Below are 9,655 nucleotides of genomic sequence, written 5' to 3'. Positions count from 1 at the left end.
TTTAAGAATTCGTTCAGGTGAATGACAGTTCTTAATTTTTAAGCTAACATCTGCCATCTAGTGCTTTCTTCTGAAATTGCAACAAGGTTGCGCTAATTGCGCTCATGGCTGAAATACATTGTGTAAAGTAGGTGTATAAAATCATCCTGATAAACTTAGTTTAATTCAGCTTTTTTTAAGAATGCGTTCAAATTTTAGTGGAACTCATTCCGTCTAATTTCAGATGCACTTTATTTGTACCACTGGGTACAGCAGAGATGCTAAGTTGCAATTTGCCAGTTTTGTTTTAGCGAATATCATTGAACATTCTTCTATGATCAACACTTAATTTTTTTTAAAGGAAACAGCAGTGGCAATGAGTGCAGCCTTCGTGCCAACATGTTAAATTGAGTTTAGGGATTCAAGCATCAATTGAAAAAATAATAAATAAATAAAACACAAAAATGTAAACCAATAAATGGGCTATAGCATTTGACAACGCTTTCAACAAATCACAGATTGGTGCATTTGGTGTGTTAATGGCATAGTGGATGTGTCTGACTATGTATCAGAACATTCTAGGTTTGACTCCTGGCTAATGCGAATAGTTACTTTTGTGTCTAAGGTAGTTGCATGGTTAAGGCTCTAGTCTCTTCGGGGGTGTGGGTTCAAATTCCACCACTACCAGGAATTATGGGAGCAATGTGAATCAGTGAGTTAACCCTCTATTGTGACCAGAAAGTTGTTGGTTTGAATCCCATTCTCAGCAGAACAGTCGCATTGTACCAGAACTAATATAAACGGCAAATAAAGCATCGTTTCATTTAACTTTGTTTTATTTGGTTGGCTTCCTCACAAAACATTTACCAGGAGAAATTTGTGTAAATCCTCGTTTTGCCCTGTACTATTTAACCTCCATTTTTATGTTCTGCATTTCTACAATTTTAGAACTACAACTGTAACCTCAAAAATAAATAAATTGTGCCACCGTATGGACAGGAATGGCTACTACTGAAACACCCACAAATATACTATACGTATTCGTTACTAAGGCTTATTGGTTAGCTTGCCCACTTAGTTTACTAGTTAATCTGCTAAACAACATTCTTTTTTTATTTCTGTGAGTATTATATTTAATTTGACATACATGTTATTAATGAAACTATTTTAATTGAGGTCCTTCCTCGAGGCAGTCTCAAGGTAAAAATATCATACTGAAAATACTGTGAAAGATAATAGCAGATGATTACATCAATGACTCGGATAGGCTGTGGATAACAAGGAAAATGCACAGACCTCACTGAAGGTATAGCTAGAGGCTGATACCATCTGTGAGGTATTTCATGAAGTTACACAAATATCATGTCAGCTTAAGTCAACATTCTGACCAAAGTCTGGTTGTGTGTGTTTTACAACATGTTGGCCAGGTTGACTAATATAACTTCATGAAATGCTGAATGTACAGGACACTGACTCTAAGGAAACCCTGCATTTTGCAAGATCCTGAGTACTTTACAGACTAAAGCTGCTACATCTTAGCCATACATACAGCTCTGGAAATAAATAAGAGACCACTCCATTAAAAAAAAATTCTGCATTGTTAAATCCTTGTTTAATTCTGGTTATGGTGGCAGAAGCCTATGCTGAGCAACGAGTTGCTTCCAGGCTCAAAATTTGTAAGACCGCAATACACAAGAAAGGGGTGAAGCAGGAGACACTGAGAACAACCAGAAACCAGCCAGGTAAATGGTGAAAGTGATGTTCTAATGTCAGAGATGACTGTCAATGTATCCAACAGTACCTCATAAAACAGAGGATGTCATCAAGTGACCTTCAAAAAGAATGGAGACATTAAGTGCAGGTGTGAAGTGCAGTGGTAGGACAGTTCATATCGGGCTCCTAGAAGCAGGACTGAAGACCCATAAAACAAGGAAGAAGCCCTTCATTAATGAGAAACAGGGAAGAACCAGGTTGGAGTTTGCAGAAATGTATATTTTACAAAGGCACGTACCCATCAGTTGAGAAATTAGTGAAACTGAAAATTTTGATGTGTTCTCTTAATTTTTTCAGAGTTGTGTATATTTTTCCCAGCAGTAACTGCATGACAAAAGGTAACAGTAAAGCCACTTGCCTTTACTGCATGCTTATTTTTTTGAGTTGATATTAATGCTACATGATTCCCTTTTAAAAGTTGTCTTATTCGTTTTTCATTGTTGCAGATTATGGATGTGATCTTGGACTGATGTCCTTTTTCAATAAGATATTTGACAACTGGACAATTTTATATTGAGACTATATTTGTGCAGTGTAGGGCTGTCACAAGTTCAGATCCTAACTACATGATTATCTATAGAAAATTTGAACAAAATAATTATAATCCCACTAGTCAAATTCATCTTTAAATTAGTTTATTGTGTGTTTTGTCTCTTCTTTGGCCGAGTGTAGTGAGGTGAAGTCATTGTAACGATAACTGTATAAAAGTATTGGAAAAGAGCAATTATAGTACTTATAGTGAAAACACAACCAGGACCAAAACTCTCTTCGCGCTTAATGTTGATTGGCATGTCCCAAGTCTTTTTACGAAATCCTGTAGTGATACTGTCACGATCGCTGGTTAAGCGGGTAATCGCACGGACAGGCAAGCGGGCAGGAAGCAGGCGGAATACGAGGAAACCGGGGATTTATTCAAGGTACGGGGACCAGAACACATCTGACATCGACTAACATCGATGACGGACAAAGAACTAAAGCAAAACATGGACTCAAATAGGCAAGACAGAGCAAAATAACAAGGTACGATCGGGGAAGCACACGTGGATAATCATGGGGGCGTAGCACACACGAGGATCTTACAGACAGACACCATTGATACTTCTTTTTATGACATCAGATTCATTTCATGGACTGCTTGTAATCGATCTCCGTAATCGACCTAAATGGGATGTCATTATCCATATTTATATATGTGGGCTAAAATGTGCACTGGGAACAGGCGAAATTCACGCATAAGCACGTTTACTTGACCGAATCAATGCAGGTGCGCTGGGTGCTCAAGTCGCTTCAGTTGGTAAAAATCAAAGTTAACAAAAAAAGTAATCAGTCTAAACAAGAATTCAAAGTGAGTTACATATTTGTAAAAATCTGTAAAATGTAACTGCAAGGCATTTCATAAGTAACATGGGTTTTCAAAATTGCCTTTTGTTTCTTAATGCTGATAATCTAGTGAAAGAAACTAGATGCTAATACTTGGAGAACATTAAGTTCTAATACATCTGCACCCCCCTACCAGAACAACTGGCCTCAGTGCCTCCCCCCAGTTAAAATATCCTAGAACTGCCACTGACACAAACAATAAAATGATCACCATAGTTTGCTGTTGATGTGAAAAGTATGGTGTACTGTAAAGTGGAAAGATATTATTTTTGTAAGTTTCGCAACAACCGCCCACAGAAAAAAAAATTTTTGGTCACATAAATAGATGAAGTTACTTTCAGTTTGATTTAACAGGTGTCAATGGAAAATTTTGCGTTGTTACGTGTTAGGGGCTAAGTAATACTGCATTACTGTTGTGTGTGAGACATCATTCAAAGTCAGTGCACTCAACCTCCTCATATAACGATAGTCACAGTTGGTCTCTGTAGGACCGATGGCACCTCCAACTTACAAATTAAGCACTGGTGGAAACCAACCTTAAGGAACAATACCGCCACCTGCTATGGTGTTATGTGAACCAGATAGTTACTGCCACTGGATTATTTAAGATATTACCATATGTGTATTATTAAGATAATGATATTTCATTTTTAAAATATCAAGGTTATGGTCAATATCGGCACATTGTGACACCTGTAGTGTAGCGTCAGTGATATATGTGATATAAAAGACCACATTATGTGGAAGTTCTTCAATGTAAGTAATTGAAAGTTGTTGTTTTTTATTTTAGACAGAAAACTACTAAACATTGATATATTTTGGCCAAATCTGAAGTATTTGCAATTTTATTTTGACTTATTATTGCTTCTATGCTCGTGACTTTCCACGAATGGCCTCTTAAGATTTTTATTCTTTACTTAAAAAAATCAGGGGCCCAAGTCAAGTTTAGATGGGGCTTGAGTTTTTTTTTTTTTTTTTTTTAAGGAAGATTGGTGTTAGGGCCGAATTACTCGGGGCTAGGCTTAAAATACTCGGGCTACAGCCCCAAGTGATCGCACCTAACAATGTGCATGCAGGGAAGTACATGTAGAGGCTCAGGGTGATTGGAGTAAAGGAAGGGAATACCTAACTTTGTCCTGAGTGTATGATCCCAGCCAAGACTGAATGTGTAGCATAAATTGCATCGATTCTTCACCAAAACTACTGAAATGACCATTAATTCAGGGCACCTTCCAAGGGATTCTGGCTGTTATTGACCAGAGTCAGTCACAGAGTCAATCCATTAGTGTCTATGGTAGGGAGTCTGATGACAGCCTGAAAATGCAGCAGATATTTTCTTTTTGAACATTGAAAAATTAATACATATATCATACTGATCTATTTAATTTCTCTTTAATGATTTATGATGTTATGTTACGTAAGAAAAATGTGGCGCTTATAAATACATAAATGACCTTATGGAAGCTGTTTTACCACCTGTTATGGTTGCTTGTTCATTTCCCTTTAGTTCATTTCCAGTCTTTCTTTTCCTTCGCTTCTGTTTCAGAGTCATGCTGCTTATTTTCAATGATGCAGTGTGCTGACACAATTTGCTTCTTAACATTTATTGCTTTCATTTTCCTTTCATTTCCTTCCATTGTTTGGTCCTGATTTGGCTGCTCCAGTTCCACCAGTTCCACACAGTGCTCGAATTGAGTCATCCCAATATTTTTGTAGAAGTGACAGGCTTACTCATTGTTTACCGAATTATATTTCAGAAAGCTTGATTAGTCATGAGATATCTAGTTCCAAAGTAATGGGATGACTAACCATGTTGCATGTTTAAACTTTTTTATTAGAGAATTAGTATAAACAGAATTAAACCTATTCTTGGCCTAAAATCCTCACTTTCTGGGAATGTGTCTCGTATTACTAAACAAACTTAAATTAAATAACGCTTTGGCCACTTTAAGTAAAACACAGTGTGAGTTCCCAAAGTAAAGAACTCTATAAATATACCAAGATTTTTTGGGACCCGATAAAACAAATGTACAGTTTCCAAAGAACCCTTTAATGTTTGTTATTTATAATTTGTGGAATAAATTTACGCTTTAACAAAGTTCAATGGTCAGTTTCTGCCACAACTCAGCATCCTCCTCATTCAACTGGTGACCTGTACCTGTTTACTCAATATCCACTGCATTGCACTGTACTGTATTGTCAATGTACTTCCTGCACTTTCATCCCTTATTGACTTAGTACTTATTTATTGCACTTCTCCTGCACTGCACAGATGTTTTCCTTATCTGTATTCATATAAGACATGTTCTGTTCTGTTTTATAGGACTAGGAAAAACTTGTCTTTCTTGTGCTGGTTCATACTGTACATCCTGGGGAAAGTCACATATAGTTTTGATCCTAATTAGAAAATTTGAGGCTGCATTGCTGCCCAGTGCACACAGCACTAGTGTTACATAACAGGAACAGAAAATACGTTATAGCAATATATCACATCTAGAAAAGCATTTCATGATGTTAAGGTGTTTGAATTCCACTAACACAATATGTTTGCTCTTCATAACAACATCAGGGTGTTATCACTTCTTGGTTACCATAAACAGAACATAGGAATAATATCAGACATCATATTCTTCCAATTCGCAGGTGCTCCGACAATGAAGGATAACTGTAGTCTGCATACAGGCCAGAGGTAGATTGGGGGAGTCAGAGCTCTTAGATAAACACGACACATACCAGGAGGGAACATGTTTTAACCTAACCTGCACCTAGGGAATGAGGTGATGTAATGATGCCAAATGACTCTTTAAACAGCCTATTGAAGGTGACTGGAAGAAGATAGTTATAATAACATGCATTAACACAATGGCCTGTGCAAATAGATGCAATCTATAAAATTCTGAGCTGTGTGAAAAACCATAAGTCAAAAGGGCGAAGTGCCAGTTTACCAAAGTTCCCTGTTGCTACTGGTCACGCTTTTAGGTTAACTTGCGCTGCTAGCGTTTAGAAGACTAGAATGTCACTATAACCCCCCCTAGAAACAATGTAAGTTTGCTGGGACCGTCAAATGACGGATGGGTGGGGTACCTTGCCATTGTTTTCAGGTTATCTGTAAGGGCAAAAGAGATTTTAAAGATTAATGGGCTGGCCCTATCTGGAACGTAAGCACCAAGGCTCATGAAACAAGGGAAGATGCCAAGAGAGTTTTGCCTGGGGATCCTTTAATGGTCCTGACAGACAAAGAAGAAAACAGCAACCGCAGATAACCAAAGAAACCCTGAACTGGGCCTATTATAACAATAAATAATATCAGTAAAGAATGCACTGTAAGCATGAAACAGGACCTCCTCTGGTCTATGGTGTCCCTCCTGTCTTGTCACCTCATTCAAAGCAAGCTACTAGTGCCAGTTGAGACATAGTTGAGACATCATGACTAAGAACATATTATTGGTAGATGGGGAGGGGAACGGACCAGTGTCCATTATAAACTGGGACGTTTAAAATTGAGGTAACCAGATCTTTACACCTAATCATTTTAGATCTTGTGATAGGCTACATGCAAAACAATATGGTCGCTGCTTTGCACGACCATGTTTGGCGCAAAACAAAATCCCATAATGTTCAAAATGCAATGAATGACTCTCTATTGTTGGGAGTAAGTTGATAAAAAAAATATTTTTCTACCTTGGCCACATCTCGGCAAATTATGATCAAATTTGACCGAGCAGCGAGAATTCAGTGGGGACATGAAGATGAATAACAAAGCCAGCAAACGAAAGGAGCTTTTCAGGGGTATAATTACGTTTCCATTTCCTGCGTAAGACTGCTGTGCCCTTGCATTAATCTTTGAAAATTAAGTTTAAAAATGTATTTTTGAAGATATTTGTAGGTTTAAAAATCTACAGGATGTTTGTCGTTGCATTACAATTAGATGTTTAAATAAGTGCCGTGAATAAGTATCTTTGCTATGGATTTCTAAAAGATTATTTGCTCTAAGCTCAGCCAAAGCAGCCTTAGGTTCTACATACATTTGTAGGATAGCAATATTTGCATCTGATACCAAAATCCCCATATTTAACTTATCGTTGGTGGATTGTCTGGCTCTTCAGATATCATGTATGATCATGTCTTAGAAGGGAGCCAGACAGTTTAGAACTCGTAGTCTTGCCTGCTGCATCTTGTCTTTCTGCACGCTAAGTTTTGTTGTAAACAAATATTCAAATATGCAAAATTTCACCTTTTTTTTGGCAGTGATACAGGGTGATTCTATTAATGGTTTCAGAGTAAACCAACTTTCTAAGGTTTCTCTTTCCTCAATGTCCCATAATTTGATATTTGGTAAGAGCTGATTGTTCTATTAATCAGCACACCGCATATCAAAATGTGGTTTCCTCCCGAGAGAAAATTATTATTATTGACAGCTGTGCCTGCTTTCACATGTCAAATAAAAACAAAAAAAACTCTAAATGTCATCTTCAGCTTCATTTATGCCAACACTTCTTACTTGTTGATACTTGTGATACCTTCTATATATTCATTTTGTTCATAAAATGTCCACATTCATCATCTTTACTTTTCTACTCTGAATGCAATACCTTTACATGTAAACCCATATACAAGAAGGAATTTTGCAGACCTGGGGTTGAGTGTGTTGGAGGGGGAGCTGTTTATCAGGAGAAATGGTAAAGCAGGAATACAGCAGGAGGAGGGGTAAAAAGGAATCAAGAGAACTTGGAAAATCAGGAGTTGGCAGGTAGGCCGACATGAAAGATAATTATCTTTACAGACTCATTATATCTTTCAGACTCATTATAATGAGTCTGAACTCTGAGTTCTTGATCTCATGTATAAACTTGATGCGAGAACCTTGAAGAAAATAACATAAAGTTAGTCAATTTTAAACTATACATTTCATTAAAGAAATCATTTTGAGAATATGAAATCATCAAATATCTTCATTGTTCCATTTTTTTCTTAACATTCACCATATTCCTTTTATTTGATAAAATCAATAGGCAAGCAATGAGCATATTTTCCCTCCCATTTCTTCTGAAGTATCTTTCAACCACACTTCCCACTTATTCTGCTAAAAACTAAGTACCCCCCCCTCCCCCCCAAAAAAAATACAAAAAAAATAAACTGTCAAGCGCTCAACAGAGGGAGATCAGCTATCTGCTCCTTGTGTCAAAGAAACAAATGCACCCCATTGTTCACAGTGTTTCCAAGGTGATGCATGACAGGTTCTAAGTTGCACATTTGTTGCTAGGGGATCATTCCTGCTGACATTGTATACAGGGCTATCTATCAGACCAGAGATTACATCTTCAAATTTCTACTGAAACTTATCACTTTGGGACCACTACATCTTGTAGCAATAATAATAATAATCATAATAATAAAAATAAAGCATAATAGAATAAATACAATAAATGTGTGTATGTACTGTATGTATGTTGAAACATGTCTCATTACAGTTGCAGAAAACCACCCTCTTTTCCAGTTATGGAGCCTTGGATTATCTAATGTACATTGACAGGTTGCAGCCTGAGAATGATTAAAGTACAGAGGTGTTGCAGAATGAACTCGATAAGAACTGTTGACCAAAACACATTCGGCAAACTCTATGTCAGGACTTTGCCTGTTGCTGATTGCTATCAAACTGATGAACAGCCTATTTGATGTTGTACTTGCTTCTGGGTGGTCCCAGCGCAGGGTCTACAGAACAAGGCTTGGGCATTAGTCTAGACCGTCACAGAACATTTGATTTGTGGTATATTTGCAGTGTACTTTAGGTCACATGATGTGTGAAGCCTGTGTGTTTGCAAACAGAGAATGGTAAGAGGTTGTTTTCTAAGGAGAACAATAATGCAGAAATAGAAAGTGAGCGGTACAAACAGGAAATGTGGTTTATCTCGATTTGCCCACCTTCAAAAACTTTATGTCACCTGTACTAGCTAACTCTTGTCTATTGGTAATTTGTTTCTCACCTTAGGGGAACCTACTTTATCTTCTGCTCTAACGAGTTAATTTATAATTGATTAAAACAACTGCTTAAACTGTTATAAGAGAAGCAGTGTTATTGTCGGCTTGAGATCCGTTTTAGAAAAAAATGTTTTTCAATTATTTAAAAAAAAAAAATCAATAATCAGGCTTGTGTTTGAGTAGTCACGTTTTCTGTTCCATCAAATTAACTATCCACCTTGTAGCTCAGTCTTGTAGTGAAATGAATAATGACTGTGAGGGATATTTTGCCATATTCTGATAACTGTAATAACCTGACTTTTTGCTAAGGTTGTGCTTGTTTATTTAAGGTGCTGTGAGTGGAGTTCTGCAGTGCATTCAGGTAATGTCAGCCATCAAACACTTTCCATCTTACATTCCTGTCCATTAAATGCCCCAACCAGTTAACCGGCTGGGTTTACTGCCCAGGGGGGTTGACACTTGCCCGAGACTCTGTAGCTATGGTGGTTAGATATATAAATTACACATAATGCAAACATGTGTGTTGTGTTGTGTAAAATGAAGA

Source organism: Brienomyrus brachyistius, chromosome 8 (assembly GCF_023856365.1).
Source record: "Brienomyrus brachyistius isolate T26 chromosome 8, BBRACH_0.4, whole genome shotgun sequence".
Taxonomy (NCBI): Eukaryota; Metazoa; Chordata; class Actinopteri; order Osteoglossiformes; family Mormyridae; genus Brienomyrus; species Brienomyrus brachyistius.
Note: the sequence above shows the minus strand (reverse complement) of the source record.